At 43.0% G+C, this 26,637-nt stretch overlaps 1 non-coding gene across 1 annotated transcript; it reads right to left on the bottom strand.

The window, feature by feature from the left end:
• Positions 1 to 2,846: 2,846 nt before the first annotated feature.
• On the bottom strand, positions 2,847 to 2,949 carry LOC117722120 (U6 spliceosomal RNA). The gene has a single exon (XR_004608509.1). It is a non-coding gene; the product is annotated as a U6 spliceosomal RNA (small nuclear RNA).
• Positions 2,950 to 26,637: the final 23,688 nt, after the last annotated feature.

Below are 26,637 nucleotides of genomic sequence, written 5' to 3'. Positions count from 1 at the left end.
TATTTAAGCCGAGACAAATTCTTCCATAAGTCACCTTTGTTTGGGGAGTTTTATTGCAGCAACAAAGAGTAACCAATACAGTGGCTTTGTTCTCCGTCCTGCCTCACTGTCCCTCGGCGATATTTCCTGGCGCGCATGCGTCTTCCTTTCAGTCCACATTTACCACTCTTAATGAGGCCATCTCCCCTGAGATCATCGTCTGGGTACCAGGGCTTCCTGCACTGGTGCATGTGTGGCTCCGAAGAGTCAGACTGTCAATGACAACAGGAGGAAGCACTGGAGAGCAGGTCCTCTTAAGTTCCCCAAATGTCTCTCTTTGGAGCACATTCCATTAGTGCATCTATCCATTGACTGTAGTTGTTTTAGACAAAGTCGTGCCAAATAGCTCAGGCTGCCCTAAGCTTGTGATCCCCCTGCCTCAGCCCCCTGAGTGCCAGGGTTACAGATATGCTGCTCTGTGCCTGCTCTTACTCTGTTTCATTCATTCTTGCTTTAACAAAAACAACCCACTAATTCATTTTTTATTTTATTTCATTTTATTCACCAAGACAGAGTCTCTATATAGCCCCAGCTGTCCTGGATTATTATTCTCTTGCTTTGGCTTCATGAGTGCCTTTAGTCTCTTTTATTCATTATGATGACAAAATATCTGAGGCTGGATACAAATAAAGAAAAGAGGTTCATTTGACTGGATGTTGTGAAGAGCCAAGGTTAAGTAAGTGACTGTGTCTGGTTCTGGCCAGCTTGCTGGCAGAACCCCAAAGCAGTATAGGGAATTCCAATTACAACCACATTACAAAAGGCATTAAGAAAGTCTGGGAGGCTGGGCAGTGGTGGTGCTCGCCTTTAATCCCAGCCCTTGGGAGGCAGAGGCAGAGGCGGATTTCTGAGTTCCAGGACAGCCTGGCTGGTCTACAGAGTGAGTTCCAGGACAGCCAGGGCTACACAGAGAAACCCTGTCTCGAAACACCAAAAAAAAAAAAAAAAAAAAAAAAAAAAAAAAAGGCCTGGGAGAAGGCTCGGTGGCAGAGCACCTGTCCCTATGTATAGGGCCATGGGTTCAGTTCTCCAGCACACCACAAAATAAAAGAACCTTCCTACGTGTCCTCTGGTCTCTTATTAATCCACCAGAATTCAGTTCATATTTGAGTTCACTCTTTCTCACTGACTCTATAATACTGTATAGCAAGGTACCTCAGAGTGGGTAACTTGTAAAACAAAAATATTATTTTGGTTTTGTCTCGAACAGTGGTTTTCAACCTGTGGGTCATGACTCCTCTGGGGATCGACTGACCCTTTCACAGGGGTCACCTAAGACCATCAGAAAACATACTTACATTACAATTTTTAAAAGTAGCAAAATTACAGTTATGAAGCAGTAACAACAATAACGTTATGGTTGTGGTCACCACAACATGAGGAACTGTAGTAAATGGTTGCAACAAATACGTTAACACTGAGCTATCTCTCTAACTCCAAATGTCACCTTATTTCAAATTACATCCCTATGTAGTTTGTGTACGTAGACACAATTTCATAAAGACTATCATTACATTTCTATCACCCCATTTTCAAAATGCATTACAAAATGCCTTTGAGGTTAATTGATATCATATACTGGATCACAGAAGGTCCTTGACTTCCTGTGGTTATGCTTGCCGTTGTCTGATTAAAATGCACAAAGACAAGCATGCTTACAGAGATTAGACTTTGGGGTGTGCGATGCAGGTATGGTACCAGGGACAGGATTCATACCAAGAAAGGTAGCTGTAATGGGTATGGTGGTACACATCACACCTTTGATCCTAGCACAGGGAAGGGAGTTGGGGGTTGGGAAGGGGTACAGAAGCAGGAGAATTTCAAGTTTGAAGCCAGCCAATATATATATATATATATATATATATATATATATATATATATATATATATTCATTCCAGGCCGGCCAGGAATTCATAGTGAGACCGTGTCAAATAAAACAACCAAATCTAAAACAAATAAATAAACAAATGTAGCTGGGTGGCTACTTTTAATCTCAGCACTCAGGAGGCAGAGGCAGGTGGATCTCTGAGTTCCAGACCTGCTTGGGCTACAGAGCAAGTTCTAGGACAGCCAGGACTACACAAGGAAACGTTGTGTATCTATCTAATGGAAAAACATTAGATAGATAGATAGATAGATAGATAGATAGATAGATAGATAAATAATTGATAGACAGGTGATGGGTTGATAGATACATAGTTGATAGATAGGTGATAAATGTATAGATAGATGATAAATACATAAATGACAGATAGATGGATGGATAGATAGATAGGTAGATAGATAGATAGATTATTGATAGACAGGCAATGGGTTGATAGATAGATAGATAGTTGATAAATGTATAGATAGATGACAGATGGATGGATAGATAGATAGATAGAGGAAGCAAGCCATGAACAACAAATTAATAACATTGCTTCTCCATGGTCTCTGCCTCAGCTCCTGCCTCCTGATTTCTCCTTGGGTACCGGCCCTGACTCCCCTCAGTGATGAACTGAAACATGGAAGTTTATGTTATATAACCCTTTCCTACCCACGTGTTCTATCACAGAAACAGAAAATATCTAATGCTCACTCCTAAGCTGAAGAACATTTGGGTTGTCTGCAGCCTTCGGGTATTCCGTACAAAGTCACTACAAACACACTGCTCTAGGTTTCTTCATGCCTACCCACCTGTTCTTTGTGTGTGTTTAGGTGTGGGTGCATGTGCATGTAGAGGCCAGGAGAGGGCCTAGGGTGTTTCCCCTCAGGCCCCACCTACCTCGGTTTGTTTTCTTATTGCTATTGTTGGTTTTGGTTCATTTTTTAATATGGAATGCTTCATGGAGCTGTGCATCACCCTTGAGCAGGAGCCATGCTAATCTTCTCTGTAGTGTTGATTTAGTCTCTGCTGCCAGATCGAGCACCTGCCTTGTTTTGGGTTGTTGGTTTGATTTATTGTTTGTTTTGTTGAGATGGGGGTTTCTCTGTGTAACTGTCCTTGGTTGTTTTTGGAACTTGCTCTGTAGACCAGGTTGGCCTCAAACTCACAGAGATCCGCGCTGCCTCTGCCTCATGAGTTCATGAGTGCTGGGGTTAAAGGTGAGCACCACCACCGCCCGTTTTTGTTGTTGTTGTTTTCCACCTTGTTTTTAGAGACAAGGTTTCTCACTGACCTGGAGCTCACTAAGGCAGGCTGGCCAGTGAGCCATAAGGATCCACCTGCCCCTGCCTCCTTGACTCTAGAATTACAAGTTCTAGCACCATACCTGGCTATTATTATTATCATTATTATCATCATCATCACTATTATTAACTTTATTTTATTTTATGTGTTTGGGTGCTTTGCCTGAATGTATGTCTGTACTACATTAGTACACTTGTGACTTTGGCGTTTTCTGGGACCAGAGAGGGATGGCTAAGTCACGGGATTGTTTGTAGATGCCATGCTGCTTTCAAGATGGCACAAGGAGGTGTTCTGTTGTTTACTCCTCACAGTGCAACTTCTGTCTAGGGTTTAAAGTTCTAGACATTTGATAGGTGTGGTGGTTTGGAGATGCTTGACCCAGGCTGTGGCATTATTAGAAGTGGCCTTGTTGGAGGAAATGTGTCACCGAGGTGGTGAGCTTTGAGACCCTCCTCCTAGCTGCCTGAAGACAGTCGGCTTCTGGCTTCTTTTGGATGAAGATGTAGAACTCTCAGCTCCTCCAGCACCATGTCTGCCTGAACACTGCTGTTCTTCCTGCTATGATGATAATGGATTGAATCTCAGAACCTGTAAGCCATCCCCAATTAAATGTTTTGTCTTATAAGAGTTGCCCTGGGGGTCTGGAGAGATGGCTCAGCAGTTAAGAGCACTGACTGTTTTTCCAGAGGTCCTGAGTCCAATTCCCAGCAACCACATGGTGGCTCACAACCATCTGTAGTGGGATCTGATGCCCTTTTCTGGTGTGTCTGAAGATAGAGACAGTATATGTATTTATGTATTTACGTATGTATATGTTTATATATTTATATATGTGTGTGTATATAAAATAAATCTTTTTTTTTTATTCTTAAAATACTATCCATCGGGTGAAACATGGCTATTTTTAGCCACCCTGATTCTTTGAATCACAAAAGAGTAGGCATTTCAAAACCAAGATCTTCAACCATGCTCATTTACTGAGGCTAGGTTGGGATGCCATATAGCCTCAGGACCCAGATAAAGTTGGGCCCAACATCACCCCCACTTTACCCGACCCTGCCTTCCACAGGACCAGAACGTAACCTACTCGTGTCTTCTGTCTTGTAAGTTTTCTCTGTCACACCCTCTATATGCCTTCTTATTCCCTATCCCAAATTCCCCAAATTGAGAGGGACAAGAGACTGGGCTGAGCCTCCTCCATAGGAACTTGATTCCTAGCAGCCCCCTTTTGTCCTTTCCCACCCTGCTACTGTGACTAACAAATGAACAGGATGAGCTAGCTTCTTCCTCACCACAAATAGGGAGTCATTTTATCAATGCCTCAAGGAATATCCCAGTACCACCCTGCCTCTAGCCTTCTGCTGTGTGTGAGTTCTCTACCTCGGAGTTCTTCTCTACCTGCGGGATACCCACTGGTGGGTCCATGATATATAAGGGTAGACACAGACCCAGCACTAATAAGACCAAGCCCTATCCTAAGAGAGAGAGAGAGAGAGAGAGAGAGAGAGAGAGAGAGAGAGAGAGAGAAAGAGAGAGGTGGTCTTCATATTTTTAGCATCTTTGGGTAGAAATGATGTAAATGCTAGTCTCTTAACTCATATTGGGATGTGAGAGTCAACTATTATCTTGTTCTCTCATTCAAATGAGTCCTCTGTTCTTTTAACTTCACGTGCACCTTTTCACAGTGAAAGACTACTCACGGAGCTCTGCAAATCTCTTAAGTTCTTAAACATCACATGTGCACCATTGCCTTGCTCTGTCTGCTAGGGTGGTCTCAGATACTGGTATCTAAAGCCATTCCCGTTGTCCTCTGGGGAAATGGCTGGTTCAAGGATCGAGGATGGAAGATGCAAGATGAGTCTACAGCATCTCGTTACAGCAGATAGGAAGGAAGTTCTAGTCACTGACGGGATATGTCGAAAGGACCAGGAGGCAGCTTGGGTGAGCATTGCACTGGCCCAAAGCTGCAACAATTTGAGCATTCAAATTGATGACGATTTCATTCCATTGAATAAAACATGAATCCACAGAGATACGTATAGAAGAGTGAAGAGGCTGAAGAGATAGTTCAGTGGTTAAGGATATAAACTATTTTTACAGAGGTCTCAAGTGCATTGGGCAGCTCACAATGACTTATAAATCCCAGACCAGGGGATCTGATCCCTTTGACCTCCTCAGGCACTCATGAGCACATACCCAGCCAGAGGCACATACATAAATAAAATCAATCAAATCTTTAAAAATAAATAAATGAAAGTTGAGTAGATGGAGAAAGAGAATTCTTTTTGTTTGTTTCTTCTTGTGGTGTCAAGAACAGAACGCAGAGTTCCACCGCTGACCCTCGTCCTCTCTCTACAAGCTCCTCTTCAAAGTCAAGTGCTGACTATTGAGCACAAATGAATTGGTGGCACTAGAATTAGAACATTGTTACACGTCAATTGTGGTAGTAATGATCCAGGCATGCAACATGCTTAAACTGGGAAGCAAGAATTGGAAGGGAAATAATATTTGCATGGCCTCAAAGGTTCGCCTACAAAGCAGTTTTTAATTCCCAAAGGAAAAACAATGTTGCTTTGGCAGTAAAACAGTATTAAGCATCATTTTCTGGCAAACTGACAGCATAGGCTGTCTGTGGGGGGATACACTAAGAAAGGCTGCCACTTTGGTGACAATCCTACCAAAAAATGCACAGCCTCACTTCAGTCATGAAGAGAGAAACATCAGAGAAGCCCAGCTGAAGGATGGTGTATGAAGTTACTATGAAGCTATGCTGTGTTAGAGAGAAACAAGGAGGCACATGCATGGCCCTGGTCCAGCTCCTTTAGCTTCAAGGACATGTCTGAGACCATTGCTAAACATCATGGTGTCCCTTAGAACAGCTTTTGAGAGTTCCCTGTACTACTCTGGCTTCTTTTTTTTTTTTTTTTTTAACCTTATAACTTTCAAATTGTTTCCAGTGAAAAGTAAAAAGAAACAAATCACAAGCAGAAGAAAGCCAGAGTTGGGGGGTGCGGGGGGAGAGGGCATCAGAGAAGAGTGCTGCAAATTGTAGCCAATGGGGGGTATCTTAGTTAGGGTTTTAATGCTATGAACAGACACCATGACCAAGGCAACTCTTATAAGGGCAGCATTTAATTGGGGCTGGCTTACAGGTTCAGAGGTCCTTTATCCATCACAGCATCCAGGCAGGCATGGTGCAGGAGGAGCTGAGAGTTCTACATCTTCATCTGAAGACTGCTAGGAACAGACTGGTTCCTATGTGGTTAGGATGAAGGTCTTAAAGTCCACACCAACAGTGACACGCCTACTTTAACAAGGCCACACCCACTCCAACAAGGCCACACCTCTAAATAGTTCTACTCCCAAGGCCAAGCATATTCAAACCACCACAGGCAGAGAGGATACTTCCTGGCAAACAGGTAAAAGAAAACTCTTTAAGCTAAAGAAGAAAAAAACAAAACAAAACATAAGACCACAAGAAGGTTACGTAACATCATTATCTCCTGTTCAAGCCATGACTGAAAATAACATTCTCATTGAATAGCCAAGTGTGGTGTGGCCTCCATTTGTTGTGATAGACTTTAGGAGGCTGAGGCAGGGGGATTACTGTGAGTTCAAGGCTGGCCCAGGCTATTTAGCAGGACTATCACAAACAAAATAAAACAACAAAAACAAAACATGGTAGGGGCTAGAGAGATGCTTTGGTAGTTAAGAACACTTGGTGCTGGGAACCTTTGGTGCCTGTAACTCTATGCTGCAAGGCATCCAGCACCCGCTCCTTCTGGCCTCTCCAGTTCCCTGCCCACACCTGGCACACAAGCCCATTAATCATCCTTATCACTGTTATCTTAAGCATCATCATCACCATCATCATTCTCTTTAAAAAAAATAAAAGAAATAAATTTTCATTAATTATCCAAAATATAACAGAAATAGGTCAATTGAGAGGTAGACCTAATAAAGTCCATATCACTATGGTTACTTGGACAAAAACAATGATTTACTGAAAATCAATCAAAATTTGCTGGACAGTGGTGGTGCACACCTTTAATCCCAGCATTCAGGAGGCCAAGGCAGGCAGATCTCTGAGTTCCAGGCCAGCTTGGTCTACAGAGTAAGTTCCAGGCCAGCCTGGTCTACAGAGTAAGGTTCAGGACAGCCATGGCTACCCAGAGATGATGTCCTGTCTTGAAAACAACAACAACAAAAGAGTTTAAAGTGACCACAGTCACACATAGTTCAAAATCCAATACAAAAAAAGTAGTACCAAAAACCTGGACCCTGGGGATATTCTCAAAATGGGTTTTAGTTCCTAAATTTATCCACCTGGAAGTTTTTTTAAAAAAAGAGAATCATTATACTTAACCTCTTCAACTAAAAGGCATTCCTTTCCATTGGATGGCTGTTCTCCACCATTAAGAAAGCACGCTGTGTCCTTGGCTGAGCGGCTCTCCAGAGAAGCAGGCTCTATTTTAGCACCACATGGTGCTCTGTAGAGACAGAGCTTATGGGGAATTTATTTCACGTGGCTGGTCATGTGCAAACATATCAATCAAGGTTTATGAACTGGCAACTTACAGACACACTTCAGTTCGTACCTCTGTTAAAATAAGTATGTGGTGAGATGGCTCAGAGGTCAAGAGCACTGACTGTTCTTCCAGAGGTCCTGAGTTCAATTCCTAGCAACCACATGGTGGCTCACGACCATGTATAAGAGCGTCTTATGCCCTCCTCTGACATGTGGGTGTACATGCAGCAGTGCACTAATACATTAAATAAGTAAATAATCTGAAAAACAGAAAATAAGTGTTGGTGAGGCATAGTGGTGCCTGCCTATAGTTTTACTGGGGAGGCTGAAGCAGAAGGATCAAGTGAACTCAGGCGGGTAGCATAAGCCTGTCATTAACTAATAGCAACACTATTGTGCTGGCTCTTGGATGGCCTAGACAGGAGCTCTGGACATTAGAGGTCAGCAGGGTTCACCAGCCTGGTTCCTAATTATGAAAACTGCATCTGGGGCTGGAGAGATGGCTCAGTGGTTAAGAGCACTGGCTGTTCATCCAGAGGTCCTGAGTTCAATTCCCAGCACCACATGGTGACTCACAACCGTCTGTAATGGGATCTGATGCCCTCTTCTAGTGTGCATGAACATATCATACTCATATATGAGTATATACTCATATACATTAAGTAAATCTTTTTTTTTAAAGGAGAGAACTGAATCTAAGCTTGAAAACAACAAGAGATGACATCCACTTCCAAATTCAGTGTAATTTCATAACTAGGGTCACCTACCTTGAAGGTACCACAAAAAAAAAAAAAAAAAAAAAAAAAAAAAAACTTGATCTCAACCCATTTTTCATATTGTCTCTCCAGCTCAGCCTCTTTTTTTTTTTTTTTTTTGGTTTTTTAAGACAGGGTTTCTTTGTGTAGCCCTGGCTGTCCTGGAACTCACTCTGTAGACCAGGCTGGCCTTGAACTCAAAAATCCACCTGCCTCTGCCTCCCAAGTGCTGGAATTAAAGGCATGTGCCACCACTGCCCGGCTCAGCCTCATATTTAACTCATTTCTAAAACATGTAACTTGGTATGTATTCATATCTCTCTGTGTGTATGTGTTTGTGTGCACACGCATGCTTGTAGAAGCTAGAGCAAAATACAGTAAGTTGTTTTAGAGGAGTCGTCCACTTTTCTGGGGCGGGGAGATCTTTCACTGGTATCTTAGCGAGGGTTTCATTGCTGTGAAGAGACACCATGACCACAGCAACTCTTATAAAGGAAAACATTTCATTGGGGCTGGCTTACAGTTTTAGAGATTTAGAACATTATGGCCACGTGGAGAAGCATAGTGGCATGAAGGCAGACACTGTGCTGGAGAAGCAGCTGAGAGTTCTACACCAGATCAGCAGGCAGCAGAAGACTGTGCGCCACACTGGGTGGGAATAGTTTGAGCATAGGAGACCTCAAAGCCCACCCCCACAGTGACACAGTTCCTCCAACAAGGCCACACCTATGCCAAAAGGTTCCACCTCCTAATAATGCCACTCCCTATGGGCCAAACATTCAAACACATGAGTCTATGGAAGCCATACCTATTCAAACCACCACAACTTGGCTTAGGGCTTGTGACAAATGTGTGACAAGAAATCTCCAGGGATCTTCCTGTTTCTGTTTCCCTAGCACAGGTACATACCACTGACGTGGAAACATAAGGGTTCTTTGGAAAGTCAAGGCAAACGTACGAAGGAATGCTTCCCTGAAGTGGACACAGGTGAAAAGCTGAGGCAGACTGGTGAAGGAACATTGCGCTGAAGCAGACACAGGTGAAAAGATGTTCTGTTAAAGCCAGCATCTGAAAGGACACATGATGAAGGATTCTTTGCTAACAACACACATGTATTGGTCCACCTTACATTGTGTAGTTGAGCTGTATTTGCCAGGACCCCATAGAGAGAAACAGGCCAAAAACCTGCTGGTGTGCTGCAGCTTTTTGCTGCTTCCTTGGACTTGGGCCATGTGGTAGAGTGATGTCAGCTGAGACAGATGCACATGCTGAGGCAAGACCCGTGGAGGGCACCTGATGTTTGGAGGGAGTATAAACAGGACTCAGTGAACTATGGCGGAGGGTTGATTGTAGAACTTAGTTGCGCGGTGCTTGTTGGTCTTGCATCTTCACTGATCTTCACTTCACTGAGAGAGGCACAGCCAAGAACTCCTACTGTCCCTGCTGGTCCAAATCCCTCCTGCTGACTTGTGCCAATTCGGCTGAGGCCTGGCTGCCTCTGGCTAGGTCACGCCACTGCTGCTGATTTGTATTTGCTACCCCAACTCCACCAAACTTGACTGCTGGTGTATCCATGAAGTGTTTGCGAGTGGATCCAGCTGCCGCTACTGTGAACTGAACTGCTGATCTCCTGACAACGAAGATGGAATTTGCTCCAAAGAACCATTTCTAAACAGGTCCACTTCCCCTGTATCCTTGCTTTTACACTACCTCTGGTGGGTGGAGGGCTAGAAGGGAGATTAAAGCATTTAAGAACCATCATTAAAAGTAGGCTTTGAAAAAAATTAAAGTTGCATACCGCCATATCTGTTTTGGGGCGTGAGTTTTGTTTTGTTATGTAGTTCTAGGGATTCAACTCTGGTCTTCATGTTTGCATGTTTGCATGATAAGTACTTTGCCAACCAAGCCATCTCCTTAGCCATCAAACCTTCAATTTTTATTAGAGGTATCAACAAGTACTTCAGCCTTTTGTTACTGCCCATGTTACAAAAATGGATGCCTGGGCTGGAGAGATGGCTAAGGGGTTAAATCAGATCCAAGCACAAGCATGGCTGGCTTCTTGGCTGTGGTTCCTTGACTCACACACAGCTCTGTGAGATCCAAGCACAAGCATGGCTGGCTTCTTGGCTGTGGTTCCTTGACTCACACACAGCTCTGTGAACTATGGCCTAGGATTTCTGTTTGCAGATGCAGGAACCTAGGGAGTTACATATTATCAGATTGTTTGACTGGAAGTCTTAGACAAATGACAACCAGGAAGGCGACCCGCAGATCAACTGTGCTCCGCTGAAGACCTCTAAGTTCCTAGACAGCCACTGGTAGGAGTCTTGCTAAGCTTGCTAAGGCTGGAGAAGTGGCAGCGGGCATGCGCATTAGAAAGGAGCTGAGCTGAGGCCAGGGAGACAGCTCGGTAGGTGAATGTGCTCTCTGCCCACTCACGAAAGTTCTACGATCTGAGTTCAAATGTTGGAAGTCCCAGCAGGGTAGAAGGAGAGAATTGACTCCAGAACTTTTTTTTTTTTTTTTTTTTTTTTTTTTTGGAGACAGGGTTTCTCTATATAGCCCTGGCTGTCCTGGAACTCACTCTGTAGACCAGGCTGGCCTCGAACTCAGAAATCCACCTGCCTCTGCCTCCCAAGTGCTGGGATTAAAGGCGTGCGCCACCACTGCCCGGCTGGAAGAGAGTTTTTTAGAGATGATTTTAGTTGCTTTGCTAGAAAGATGTAGTAAAGTTAGAATCAAGAATAGAATGTGCCCACTCCTAACAGTAAATAAAGGCTGCATATTAAGAAATACAGTGAGCTTTTATAATCACACTAAAAAGAGAAATAGACTTGGGACAAATTTGTGTTCTAGGAAAAACATTTAGGTCCAGGGATAAAGCCACAGGTGTGCACTATGATAAGGTAAGATCATGTAAAACCTGTTGCTCTGAACTTATAATGAGCTTATAGAATGAAATATTCCTTTGAACTTAATATCAACATCATTCTGTAACTTCCATTTTATGTAACAGCGTTTTGCTGTCTTTCAAAGGAAAGTTAATGCTGTAAATAGCATTTGTTGTTTTATAGATCTAATTCCTTTTTACTTTTTTTAATTTTAAAAAGATGTATTTCTTTATTTTATGTATATGAGTACACTGTAGCTATCTTCAGACACACCAGAAGAGGGCACCAGATCCCATTACAGATGGTTGTGAGCCACCATGTGGTTGCTGGGAATTGAACTTAGGACCTCTGGAAGAGTAGGCAGTGCTCTTAACCATCTCTCCAGCCCCTAGATCTAATTCTTATGTCAGGCTTAGATGCCTGAAAATGCCAGATAATTCCTGATTTCCGGGGCCTTGCTTACATTGTTCCTGTCTTCTAGTGCTACATAAATAACTACCCCCAAACATGGTGGTTTGAAACAATAAGTTATTTGTAGGCATCTGAGCACCTAACTTTTCTCTGTGTCATGGTGCATCGGCTGGGTGGTGCCTCCAAGATGGTGGACTGACTGGTGGCCTGTAGACAGGAGACTGAAATGAAGCCTTGGGGATAGCCATAGTGTTTTAATTTCCCACAGGTAGGCCTCTCCAGGTGACCGACTGGTCTTTCCATTATGGAGAGGCTCAGTTCCAGGGGGAAGGAAATAGAAGCTACCAGGATTTTAGAATGCCTAGGCTTACAATTCCCAGAATGCCTCTTCCTCTACATTTGACTGGGTAAAGTACTTATAGGTCCAGCCCAGCTTCAAGGAAGAGCACATAAGTTCTGTGTATCTTTCTTTAACAAAAAAGATTTTATTATTTTTGTTTACATGTACCATGTGTGTGCAGTGTGTGTAAAAGTCAGAGTCCATGGGATTAGAGTTATAGGCGGTGGTGAGTCTGTGGGTGCTGGGAACTGAACCCATGTCCTTTCCAAGTGCTCTAACGTGCTCAGCTGTCTCTACAGCCTCTAAGTTCCCTCTTGTTTGCAAGAATGGTGTGTGTGTGTGTGTGTGTGTGTATATGTTTCATGGTGTGTGGTGTGGGGGGGAGGGAGGTATGTGTGGGGGAATGTGGGGGGTGTGTGTGTGTGTATGTGGTATGTGGTGTGTGTGTGCATGTGCCTTGTGGTGAACTATTTGGAAGACTAGCCTCCACTATTCATTGTATGATCACAGTGAATACCCTTCCATATGAAAACTGCACTTCCCTCCTCCAAGACACCAATGAAGCTCATTCTATCATGAACCAGCTTGTGATCTATGCTGGGAATGATAAAATCATAAAAGCTAAGTCCATCCTGTGGCTTACTTTTATGTAGGCTCTGGGACAAAATGGCTTTCATATTTGCTAAAGGATTATAAAATCAAAGAAAACAATAGGGTTACATATATGTCCTACAAAACCTAAAATAATTCAGTCTCTTTCTACACAAGAAATAGTCATCAATCCCACAAATATCTTCATAAAAATAAAAGATAAAATATCTTCACCTAAATCAGATCCAAGCACAAGCACGGCTGGCTTCTTGGCTGTGGCTCCTTGACTCACACACAGCTCTGTGAACTATGGCCTAGGATTTCTGTTTGCCGATGCAGGAACCTAGGGACTTACATATTATCAGATTGTTTGACTGGAAGGGGGATCTTCATACATTCAACATCAAACAAAATACATTAAGGATAAAAAATACTTAATAGAAACTTTAATGAAACTGCATGTTTATAATCTTAGCACTTGGGAACCTGAAGTAGCAGGATTGTGAGTTTGAAGCCAGCCTCAGATAGAAAGCAAGATTCAGTCTTAAAAGGTGGACAGACAGCCGGGCGGTGGTGGCGCATGCCTTTAATCCCAGCACTTGAGAGGCAGAGACAGGCGGATTTCTGAGTTCGAGGCCAGCCTGGTCTACAGAGTGAGTTCCAGGACAGCCAGGACACAGAGAAACCCTGTCTCGAAAAACCAAAAAAAAAAAAAAGGTGGACAGAGGTGTCAAGGGGATAAAAGCCAAGAGACGTGGAAGAAACTAGCCCCCAGGAATTCTGCAATCCATTGAGTTCAGTAACACTGGTTCTTTATCTAGGCCTCTCCTGCTCTCAGAATGACTCTCAGTGGTTCTTTGATCAGTCTTCTGAGAAATAGCCAATAATTACAGATTCTTCCTGGCTGTAGAGGTGGCTTCCAAAGCTGCTTCATAGTATGAGCAGTCTCTATGCCAATGTGTGCCCATAGAGATCCTTAAAAATGCAGGCAGTGGTGGCTCACACACTTAATCCTAGTGCTCTGGCTGCAGAGGCAGGTGAATGTGAGTTCAAGGCCAGTCTGGTCTATAGATCGAGTGCCAGGACAGCCAGGGCTACACAGAGAAACCCTGTCTAGAAAAAAAGAAAGAAAGAAAGAAAAAAAACAAACAAAAAGTGAGATTCTTAAAAAGCCACAGGTGTCTTAGAATTTAAATCCCTCGTATACCAAAATCCAAGGTCTTCTTTCTTTCCAAAACAGACCATCCCTTGCTGTAGGCATGTTTGACCACCAAGAGGCAACAACTTTTAGATATTTAGTAAACTTACTGTCTAGTTGATCTATGTGACAAAGTCATGTGCCATACTTTTGGTCAATGATGGGCCCCATTTATGACTGGGGTCTGATAAAATTTTACCACTAAGGGATGCTGTAGCTGTATGTTTATACAGTGACAAATCACCTACTAAATGCACTTGACTGAATGAATTGCTGTTACATACAACTCAAATTTACCACCTTAAATCCTTTAAGGTACGAGTTTACCTATTTCTGCCCAACAGGTTACCCCAAAAGTTTATGACACTCAGTTTCTGCTACTAAGGGATGCTGTAGCTGTATTATTTATACGTGGATGTAGCCACCTCAGGTCTCCAGAATTGAAACTAAGTGTCTTGATTCAGTCATTAACCCCACAAAATTCACTTCTATCCCATGTATGAAATATGTTCATCCCGTCCCAAATTAGCATGTAAAGTCCCAAATCAAGTATGTAAAGTCTTCCTTAACTCACCCCAGCAAGGGTTCTGAAGTCTGAAGTATTGAGTATATACCATCTAAACCTGATATGGGTAAGACTCAAGGTACAATCCATGCTGAGGCCAAATTCCAATCTACCAGCTTGCCTGTAAAACTGGGTAAATTATATGCTTCTTGATAGCTGGACAGAAGAGTAAAGACATTGTTCACTCCAAAGGAAAAAGACAGAATGGAAGAAAGGAGTGGCGGGCCAAGACCAAGTTCAAATACTAAATGCTACTATGGTTTAATCATCCTACTGGATGGTCAAATGCAGCTCAGCCTGGAATGCACGGAACCCTGAGTTCACTCCCCAGCAGCACGTAAAGTGGGTGTGGTAACACACTCTAATCCAATAGAGGAGGAGGCTGGTAGATTAGAAGGTCGAGGTTCATTCTTGGCTATATACAATGTCCAAAGCTAGCCCTGGCTACAGGAAACCTTATTTCAAGAATGAAACGGTAGCTAGGTGTGGTGGCACATACTTTTAATCCCAGCAGATGGATTTCTGTGAGTTCAAAGCCAGCCAGGTTTACATTGTGCGTTCCAGTACAGCAAAGGCTACATTGTGATACGCTGCCTTACAAAAACAAAACAAGCCCGGAGTTGGTGTTACATGCCTTTTAGGAGGCAGAAGCAGATAGATCTCTGTCAGTTCGAGGCAGGCTGGTCTACAGAGCTAGTTCCAGGATAGCCAGGGCTACACAAAGAAACCCTGTGTTGGAAAAACAAAACAGAAAACCAAACCAAAAATGAAATAGAAAACAATAATCCTATGGGGTTGTAGTCCAGCCCTCTGGAGACCCTGGGGTCCAGCTTTGTAATGGGTTCCATCTGTTCAGCTCTGGAGAGCCCACCCAAGAAACTTCCTGCAAGGGCCCATTAGACAGCTCCATCAGTGTCCTCCCCAACACAGACTGCTTCTTCCCTGTGAGAGGCAGCTCTGATGACTTGTGAATTACCTTTGGGATCTTTTTTTCTTTTATTTATATTTTTTAACAGTTACTTACTATTTATTTGAGTCAGATCTCACTATATAGCCCTGGTTGGCCTGGACCTATGAATTACCTTTGGGGTCTTCCTTTGATTTGTTTGTATGGGTTTTTGTTGTTGTTTGTTTGTTCATTTGTTTTATTTTGAGATAGGTTTCTCTTTATAGTAGTCCTGGAACTTCCTCTCTAGACCAGGCTGGCCTCGAACTCACAGAGATCTACCTGCCTCTGCCTCCCAAGTGCACTCCACTGGCCCTTTTATTTATTTTAACCTTATCATTTATGTTTGTTTGTTTGGTTGGTTGGTTGGTTGAGACTGGCTCTCACTATGTAGCCCTGGCTGGCTTGAACTCACCAAGGCAAGACTGGCTTTTCACATGCCTCTACCTGCTAGGATTAAAGGTGTGCGTCACCATGCTCAGCCCATGTTTTTTGTTGTTGGAGACAGGACCTCTCCACTTAACCTGGAGCTCACCAGTTGTTGAAATCTTCATGCCAGCAAGCTCTGAGGATCAGGCTAGTCCCTGTCTTTCCCAGCAGGCCAGTGTTGTGGCTACAGATGGGGGTATTCACACCTAGCCCTGCCCCCTTTTGGGAATTGAATTAAAGTCCTCAAGTTTACCCAGCATGCATTTTACCCACTGAGCCATCTTGCCAGCTTCACAATGTGCTTTTTCCTTAACATTTCCACCTCACACTTCAGGGGACAGTTCAGTTAAGTTCTTAAAGTCTGAACTTGCACATTTCCCTGAACTGGCTCTCTTGCCATCTGAGACTTTATTAGAACGGTCTTTCCTGTCTGTTTAGCTTAACATTCTGTTAAGGCTTCCTTATGCGTTATCTAAGATGATTGACAGAAACGTTGACAGCCTTCTGTTCTTTCTCAGCCACCATCAGAATCACCTTTGGTGACTCACAGAAATACTGACTTTTTGTTGCATGTACATCCAAACTCTTCTCTCTACCCATTCATTGGCCCCAAGATATCCCTACACTTCTAACTATCAATTATGGCAGCAAGCGATTTCTTTTATCAACTTCTGGCTTAATGCAGGTCGTCATAAGGAAGCACTGCATGGCTTAAACGGCAGTCATTTCTCACACACCTGGTGGATGGCAATTCTAAAATCAAGGTGCAAGAAAAATTTGTTCCTGGTTCGGACCCTCTTTTTAGCTGTAGATGGTCACATTTCCTCTCTATGACAGGAAAAAAAGACAGAGATAGATAGATGATTGATAAAAAAGACAGATGATTGATACATAGAAGTTCGAAGATAGATGACAGATAAAAGCTAGATAAATAGTAGATAGATAGACAGACAGACAGACAGATAGACAGAATGAACAAAGACAGAGAAGAGACATATATGTCTTCTTATAGCATAAGGTATGCATAAGGACATTAACTCCACTGCAGAGTAGACACCCTCCTACCTCATCTGACTCTACTTCCTCCTGAGGAATTGACTTACTGTTAATATTATCATCTTGGAGTTTAGGGGTTTATGAGTTTTGGGGGAGGTCACAGCCCTCTAATCCATAACAAGTTTCAAATACAGGCCCCACCCACTTAAGGAGAACTAAGGTCCCTGTCTCAAAAGACCAAAAAAAAAAAAAAAAAAAAAAAGGAGAACCAAGGTCCACCTTTACTCACACACGTCTGGTCCTGGCAGGATGGGGGTCTGGGAGAGACAAGAGATGCTGAAGGCAGCTCCTCTCTTTGACTCTTAGATGGAGGGCCACAGTTCCTTGGGCATTTATAGCACGACAGCTGGCTTTCACCAAAGTCAGCAAGGAAGAGAGCAATAAGGGACATGGAAACACCCTTGTGGCACTGGGTCCATTAGAAGACAGTCAGTGCAGCTGATGCTAACAGGGAGGCGATTGCACAGGACACGGAAGTACCAAAAGTGACTGTGGACTTCTGTGGAAGCTGCCTACCAGAGTATCCTCCACCAGCATCCTTGCCACCAAGTCTACCCATGGCTGTGGTTGCTCTCCTGATGGTGGCTAGCAAGCCCTAGGCCACTTCTCATTCTGAGGCTTGTCATCTGAATACGAAAGAAGTGAGAATGTTTTGTTTGTTTGTTTGGTTTTTCAAGACAGGGTTTCTCTGTGTAGCCCTGGCTGTCCTGGAACTCACTCTGTAGACCAGGCTGGCCTCGAACTCAGAGATCTGCCTGCCTTTGCCTCCCAAGTGCTGGGATTACAGGCATGTGCCACCATTGCCTACTGAATGTTTTATTTTAACCCCCACAATTTCTGGTTTATGTTTTCTTTAAATTCAGATGGAATAATGGAGCAGCTCCCCTCCCCCCATATATAAATAAAATAGATTATATATTATAATATTATATATTATTATATGTTAACATAATGTGTAATATATATATATATATATATATATATATATATATATATATGTATGTTTCAAAAGTGCATGATCCATGGTGTCATTGATTTTTGAAGCTGGGGAATAAACAGTGTATCAAGGTAGAAACATGGGCAGTATAAGCTGCTCTTCTCATGACTATGAAGGAAGAGAACAGAATCCCACAATTCATTTTTAGAGTGTGTGTCCCTAATAAATTGAAATCCCCACTAGACCCCCCACCTTGGTCCAGGAACCCTGATTAGATATGGTAAGAATGAAGAAAAGAAGAGACACTAAAAACAAACAAACAAACAAACAAACAAACAAAAAAACGTAGACACAGTAATATAAACAGAGAAAAGCAGGAGTCCAGGCTGTGTGATCTGATGGAGCCCTATCTACTATCTGTGCAACCCAGAACCTCAGCGTGTTTATTCTGTCTAGTACAGGGGTGGGGCTTAGCTAGCATTGGTAGGAGGTCTCTGTAGACTGGGAGTCTCAGGCTGTAAATTTCCCAGGGGAAGAAGCCACAGTTGCTAGTTTTTATACACACTAATCAATTGTCCCAAAATACTTATACTTGGCCCAGGGGAAGAAGGTTTTGCCAATTTCAAGCCTGACCCATAAGGATGGGAAAAGACTTTGCCATATTCCCATGGGCCTGAGGCCTTTGTCCTTGGGATAACTGTGCCCATGTCAATAATACAAATACTCTCAGGACTTTGTTCACTCAGGGTTTCTTTCAGCTACAGCCTGGTATCCCACAATGCCCTTTGAGAATGTCCCTAACAAATCAAAGTTTCCACTAGAGTCTCCATCCTAAAGACTTCACAATCTTGCCGGGTGGTAGTGGCGTATGCCTTTAATCCCAGCCCTTGGGAGGCAGAGGCAGAGGCAGAGGCAGAGAGGCAGAGGCAGAGAGGCAGAGGCAGAGAGGCAGAGGCAGAGAGGCAGAGGCAGAGAGGCAGAGGCAGAGAGGCAGAGGCAGAGAGGCAGAGGCAGATTTCTGAGTTTGAGGCCAGCCTGGTCTACAGAGTGAGTTCCAGGACAGCCAGGGCTACACAGAGAAACCCTGTCTTGAAAAACCAAAAAAAAAAAAAAAAAGAAGAAGAAGGAGGAGGAGGAGAAGAAGAAGAAGGAGAAGACTCCACACTCTCTACTTTAATCAAGGTTTGAGAGCTAAGATTTAAACATGTGTCTCTCATTCCCTCATTCCATGACTGGCCTGCAAAGGCTCCCTAGTCCAGCTTCTAGTTCAAAAGCAGTGTTCTGTAAGAATTTCCGAGGTCTCAGCAGTTCCAGGCTTGCTCTAAAGCCCAAGTCCAAAAATCCTTTCTGAGGGTCATTACACGCTTAGCTATGAACACAGTTCCAGAGGGAGAGCCCATTGATGTATGGCAGACACAGCATCGGGCAGGGAAGGCTGGGGGCAGCAGGCAGGGAAGGCTGGAAATAGGAGCAGCAGGGGGCTGGTCACATTTCATCCGCACACAAGAAGTAGAGAGAGTTCACTTGGTTTCTCTTGTGGGTGGGGGTGGGGGTGGGGGAATAGTATAAGGCTCTCAAAGAAGCCATTCATGAAAACTAAAACACCAAAGAAAGAAATTGAGGAAGGGAAGGTACTGGAAGATAGAAAGATATCTTTTTTTTTTTTTTTTTTTTGACAGGGTTTTTCTGTATAGCCTTGGCTGTCCTGGAACTCACTCTGTAGACCAGGCTGGCCTCGAACTCAGAAACCCGCCTGCCTCTGCCTCCCAAGTGCTGGGATTAAAGGTGTGCACCACCACTGCCCAGCGATAGAAAGATATCTTATGCTCATGGATTGGCAGAATTAATACAGCAAAAGCTGCTGTATTACCAAAGATGATCTACAGAGTCAATGTAATCCTGATAGTTTGTGGTTTCCGCCATGCGCAGAGGCCAAGGAGGATGGGGCAGGATATTCTTCTCCCAGCCTTTGAGTTATCTGGTTAGTTTTAAAATAGAAAAGTCTCTAGTGTGTTTCCTTCCTCTGGGCTAAAGGGAGCCGGGTGAGATAGTCGTTGCTGACACCAGACAAAGAACAAGGGTATGCTTTTAAAATTACTCGTAACAGATATTCTTCACAGAAGTACAAAAAAAAAAAAAAAAAAAATCCTAAGATTCATATGGAAGAGTTAGGCTGGATTTTAAATTACACTGTAAAGCCTTAGTAACAAAAGCAGCATGGTACTGGAGCAGACCAGTGGAGTAGAACAGAGGATCTGGAGATCAGCTTAGGTACCCACAGCCTTCTGCTTTTCAACAAAGCTGCCAACACACCTCATTGGAGAGAAGACAACTTTTTTTTTTTTTTCTTCCCAATCAAATAACGGTGGTAAAATACTATCTACATATAGAAAAGTAAAGTCAGATCTCTATCCCTCACCATGTTCAAAACTTAATTCAAACTAGATCAAAAAGGTTAATGTAAGGCCTGAATCTTTGAAAGTGCTAAAGGAACACATGGGGGAGATACTTGAACAGAGAAGCATAGGCCAAGCGCTTTCTGTCAGGACTGCAGTAGAACAGAAAGGCATAGGAGGACTGACAATGGAGCTGTCAGGAATCAGAAGTCTTCCAAGCAGCAAATAAATCAACAGTGAGATGATGACAGGCTATAGGAAGAGAGAAAACCTTCCAGCCAGCACCCGACAGGAGGCCAATGTCTAGAATCTATAGAGAACTCCAAAAACCAAACAAAGAGAAAAAGCAAAGCATCCCACAAATGGGTAAGCCCTTTGAACAGATAGTTCTCAAAGATGTGCAGATAGACAAAGGTGTACAAGAAGACACTGAACACCCTTAGCCTGGAGGGAATCACAAATGAAAGGAAGGGCTCTCACTAGATAGAAAACTGGGAGGGGTTGGTCTAGTGGCACACACCTTTAGTCCTAGCACTTAGGAGGCAGAGACAGGTGGATCTGTGAGTTTGAGTTCAGCCTGGTGTACACAGTGAGTTCCAGGACAATCAGGACTATGTAGAAAGATACTATCTCAACAAACAAACAACAAACAAACATCAAAAAAACATGAGAATGGGAAAAATAGTCTTCCCCAGGGAAGAGCACATGTATTGGTTACCCAATACCAAGTGGTCAGCCCTGAAAGCATACACACAGCCTATATAACTATATATATGTAGTTATATATAATAATATATATATATTATAGTGACCATTTTACACACACACACAATTAATGTGTAACATTATTAATGAAAGAGAAAGAAGCCACAAATTTGAAAGAGAGCAAGGGAAGGTTTGGAGGGATGGAAGGAAATAATGTAAATTATATTATGATTTTAATAATTTTTTAAAGATTTATTTATTATGTTTCCAGTATAGTTCTGCTTCTATGCCAGAAGAGGGTAACAGACCCCATTACAGATGGCTGTGAGCCACCATGTTGTTGCTGGGAATTGAACTCAGGACCTCTGGAAGAGCAGACAGTGCTCTTAACCACTGAGCCATCTCCCCAGCCTGATTTTAATAATTTTTAAAAATTAATTTTAAAAAGGACAATAAATGCTGGTGAGAAAGGGGGAGGGGTGGAGACGATACAGTGTTGTGACTGACTGTGAATTAGTCCAGTCACTGTGGACATCACTACAGAGGGGATCGCAAAACTCAGACTAAAGCGACCATGTGCCCCAGCCGTCCTGCTCCTGAGAGTGTATTTACTGACCTCTAAATCAAGGGACTAGGAAGGTACCTGAGCATCTATGATTGTTCACAACAGCCAACTGTCAGAATCATCGTAGGTGGCCATTCATAGATAAAGGAAACCTGATATATACACAAAAAAGGGTTTGTTATTACTGCTGCTATAATAATAATAATTATTAGTATCATTTTGGTTTTTCAAGACACAGTTTCTCTGTGTGGCTGTAGCTGTCCTGGACCTCCCTCTGTAGAACAGGTTGACCTTGAAGTCTGATAACTGCCTGCCTCTGCTCCTGAAGTCTGGAATTAAAGGAATGTGTCACCATGCCTAGCTCAACAAAGCTTTTTACTTAGCCATAAATATAAATAAAATTATGCCATTTTCAGGAAAATTGATAGAACCAGAGACCACCATATAAAACAAACTAAGCCAAATATTGTATTTTTTTTTTGCTCTTATAAAATTTTTTTTTTTTTTTTTGTGGCAGCTGGGGTAGGGAGAGACAGGTTAATCGAAAAGTGAGAACACTCAAGTCCACATGATGCATGCATAAAAATGTTCTAGCACTATCCCATTATTTTGTAAAATAAATACACACTAAACATACAGAAAACACCTGAGAGGCAGAGGCAGGCAGATCTTTGTGAGTTTGATGTTGGCCTCTTCTATACAGTGAGTTCCAGGCCAGCAGATCTACACGGTGAAACTCTGTCTCAAAACAAAAGAAAAACCAAACCAAAAAAAAAAAAAAATGTAGAAAACAAATAAATCAAGCCTTTTAGGTCATGGGTACAGCTGAGTAGTAGAGATGCCTGCATGCATGGACAGCTAGATTTTCCCACTGCTGATAAACACATAAACAAAGGCACCCAATCCTTTCAATATTCTATCTAGAAACATCCACAGCTTGATCCACATGTACGTTAGGTACTTTTTCTCTTTCCTGAAAGGTAATCTCTTTTTCTTTTATAAAAAATGTTATTATATATATATATATATATATATATATATATATATATATATATATATATATATGAGTACACTGTAGCTGTCTTCAGAAACACCAGAAGAGGACCTTAGATCCCATTACAGATGGTTGTGAGCCACTTGTGATTGCTGGGAATTCAACTCAGGACCTCTGGAAGAGCAGTTAGGCCTCTTACTGAGCCATCTCTCCAGCCCCTCCTGCAAGCTAATTTAACTAATTGATTTTTTTTTCCTTTCCAGTCTCTGAATTAGGTGCAGCTTGCAAAGCAATATCCTGTCCTTGAATACTATTTTTTACTATCAGATTCCTCAAGATGGAAACTTTTTCCAGGTTCCACCCCCAGTGTTACCCCAATGCCTTAATTTGCCTTGGTTTTGTTGTATAGGGGGACCCCCCCCCTGAGGATATGCAATTACACTCCTTTGTTGAATGCTGTTTTAAAAGCCACCTAAATCTTTACTGGTACAGCAGAACAGCATTTACTTCTTTCTATATAATTACTAACAATTTTGTAATTTCTCCAGCATTTGCTGGAGAAAGCTTGTTTTTCCACATGGCATCAATTGGGGCTCACCTGGGGCTGGAGGATTTGTTTCCAAGACAATATGTTCAAAAAGGTTGGCCAATGGGTACTTGCCCTCTCTGCTGAGAATCTAGCTGAAGCTGGAGGCTGGGAACCTGATTTCCTTCCTTGTCTGGTCCAGCCTGTGGCTGCTTGTGTTTCTTGAAATGAGTGAGAAGACTTTTTTTTTTTTTTTTTTTTTTTTTTTTTTTTTTACAACAGTGGAGGCAATACAAATCAGGGGATGCCGTATGAGTTGAATACAGTTAACACTGCCGAACCGTGCATTTAAATAGCTAAGGTGGTAAATTTCATGTGTCTTTTGTCACTATTAAAAAAAGAAAGAAAAAAAAAAAAGAGATGGCAGTGAACTGAGGAAGAGTTGTGTTGTCAAGCATAAAATAAAGTCAACAAAACAGCAATTGGTTCGAAAACTTTGGATCAACAAAGTTAACAATTTTAACACCCGTGGTAGTTTCTGCAGCCTCCTGCAGCGAACGTTATCAAAGATAAATAACTCTGTGCCCGGCAAATAGCCCCCAAATAGACCTTTCATGCCTGCAATTCCCAGAGACAAACGTTTAAGACATAATTACGGGTTTGGATTTCTTAAAGCAAGTCTCAAAAGGAAGGCTGCCAGCGTAGCGGTGATGAGTCACGGGGACCACAGGTGCACACAATATTTCCCTTTCAACCTGGTATGCAACCTTGCAGGCCAGGCAGAAATATGGCAGAACAAGAGGCAGGTGAGAGGGCAAATGTCTCCCGGTCAATAGCCCCGTTTTGCTGGGATATAAACTCTCTTTGTTGTCTTATAATTCTTCGCATGCCTGGCAACTATCAGCTACCATCCGAGCCCTCAGTCTTGAAACCTCATCCTTGAAATAGTAAATAAGTCATAAAGATCACGCATAGCCTGGCTGAACATATAAAATTCCCGAGTCTTCTCTTTCTCCTTCCTTCCCTCTCCTCTTTTTCTACAGCTGCGACCAGTTTATAAATAGTGAAAGTCTGCTTGTGAATTTTCCTTGGGTTTTGTTGTTAAAACTGGATTTTTTCTTCCAAATAAGTACATACCATTCCTTTACTGAAAGGATAGAAATGAAATCCCTTTCTTCCAGGCATGTTATCTCACCCTTGTACGGTGCGCTGAGACGGTACGTCTGCTGTCTCTGACAACTTTATTGCCTTCTGTGTCAATACAATGGTGTGATTTTTACATTTCATTTCTTGAAATTGTTCTTTTTTTTTTTTTGGATAGCATCTTTGTAATCTTTCTTTCTGTGTAGCGCTGGCTTTCCTGGAACTCCCTCTGTAGACCAGTGGCTGGCTTGGAACTCAGAAATCTGCCTGTCTCTGCCTCCTGAGTGCTGGGATTAAAGGCATGTGCCACCACTACCTGGTGTGTTTATTTATTAGAAATTAACAGTGCCTGCTATGTATTAGGCACTGTCTAGATGCTGGGAACACACAAAGATGCCAGGCAAGGTTCCTCCTACAGGAGTTATTATTTTTTTCTTACACCAGAGGTTGCTAACTTTGTAACAAAAGACAAAGTCCTGGTTTGACTTCAAGATTAAAAAAAAAAAATCAGGTTCTACATCTGGAATTAAGCCACTTTTTTTTTCCTGGTGAAAGACAGGAGATTCTCCCAGCATACTGAAACCACACAACCTAACTACTTTCTTCTAAATGGGTTCCGACTGGAACCATTAAGGACCAGCTTGTCATATTTTTTTTCTTGGGTCCTTGCCAGGCTCCTGCAAAAACAATGTCTCTCTGTGGAGTGTATTCAGTAACAGACAGGAATCGCCAAGGAGGGCAAAGGGCTAGTTCTACTGGCCAGTTCAGCCACTCAAACCCACCACTCCCTTCCTTATCGCTCAGGAAGACACTGCCCCCTCGCGGTTCCTCTTATAACTGAATGAAATGCTGGTCGAGCGAAGTGCTGCCAATCAACACAATCAATAAATCAAAATGCAGACAAAGTTCCCGATTAACTGCAGTTTTGCTTCTGAGCTTTTTCTACTGATGGTCTAAAGATTCTTGGTTCTTTTCCTCTCAGAAGGCACCTTGGTTCCTACAGAGAGCATTATGACAGCAACTTAAAACATTATTTTCTTTTTAGAAACTTTCCCACATCTCTAGATTCCCCTCGAAGAAAACTTATGATCTAAAACCAAGTATCACTATGGAGCCTCACTTCGCAACGCCTTTAAAAGCAAAAGAACAATGTTGCGTGTATTCTGCTTTTTATAATTTGAACCAGGATTCAGCGATTATGTTGCCTTGGAGTTGTTTGGGGTATCTTGTCTCCACAACACCACTTTGAATTGCCTAAAGGCAGGGCTCTTATCTTCAGCTCCCCCCCCCGCCCCCGCCTCACCCCGCCCCCAACCTCACTCAAAGCAGGGAAGGGTAAAGAATGTGGAGTAGGGAGAAAGAGATAAAACAGTTAAACCAAGCCATAAATGAGAGATCGTGATTGGTGCGGCATGCCAGACAAACTTCCTCTGAGACAGGCACCATCCACAGAATGGTGGGTTTTAAATGACTGTCCAAACTAGTCAAAGTCTAGAAGCTTACAGGATCTATTGTTGGAAAAGTTCTGTAGGACCAGGAAAATGGAAACTTCCTTAATAATAATGCTGGCTTCCGCCTATTGTAAACCACAGTTGTGCAAGTATGAGTATTAGGAACTGAGGCTCCTAAAACCTCCTAATCTCTAAAACCCTGGGAAATTATATATATGTATATGTATATATATAATCATATATATAAAATCAGTGAAAAGGCGAGAATATGTATTTATGTATAATATATATATATTCATTGTATAATATATATATTCATTTCAAAGATGGAAGCTATGCGGTCATCCGGTGTTGGGTAATTGCTTTGATTCTCCAGAGATAAATGGCCTGACCTTTGAAGGGCAGTGAGAGATATTCAGTCAACAAGTACATATTGAGGGCCTACTACGCTCCAGGTAGCCTAGTTAAGTTGTGGCAGAGTGAAAAAGATAAACAGGACGCAGTCTTGTATTCCAGGAAGGGGCTCCTCGAAGAGTGAAGTAAACAAAACGATTCCAGAACAGTCTGGTGCCGGCTGTGCGAGTCTGAACAGGGGCGGCCGGAAGCCTAGAGAGCGATAGCGGCCGAGGTGGGGGGTGGGAGGGGAGCCTGGGAAGGTCTCGCCGGACTCGGGCACCCGCAGTGGGGTGGAAAGCGGTCTCCTGCAAGCGCGGGGCTCGGTGGTGGGCTGTCCCCCGTGTCCGTCACCTTTCAGCCCGGGAAGAATCGAGTCTCGGCGGGTACTGCCAAAGGAGGGTGGGTTTGAATGCACATCCGTCGTGAAAAGCAACCAAACAAAAGTAGAGCGCTCCAGTCCATGCGCCATCCCCCCTTCTACTCCCCCCCCAAAAAAGTTTGCCCCCCACCCCGTCCCCTCTCCAAGCCCACCGCCGCTGGTTTGCCCGGACGCCTAGGTCCGGGAGGGGTGGGTTGGAGAGAGAGGGGGCGGTCCCGACCTTCCTC

The sequence above is a fragment of the Arvicanthis niloticus genome, chromosome 16 (genome assembly GCF_011762505.2).
Source record: "Arvicanthis niloticus isolate mArvNil1 chromosome 16, mArvNil1.pat.X, whole genome shotgun sequence".
Taxonomy (NCBI): Eukaryota; Metazoa; Chordata; class Mammalia; order Rodentia; family Muridae; genus Arvicanthis; species Arvicanthis niloticus.
The sequence above is the reverse complement of the archived record's forward strand: the minus strand, read 5'-3'. Positions and strand labels throughout refer to the sequence as shown.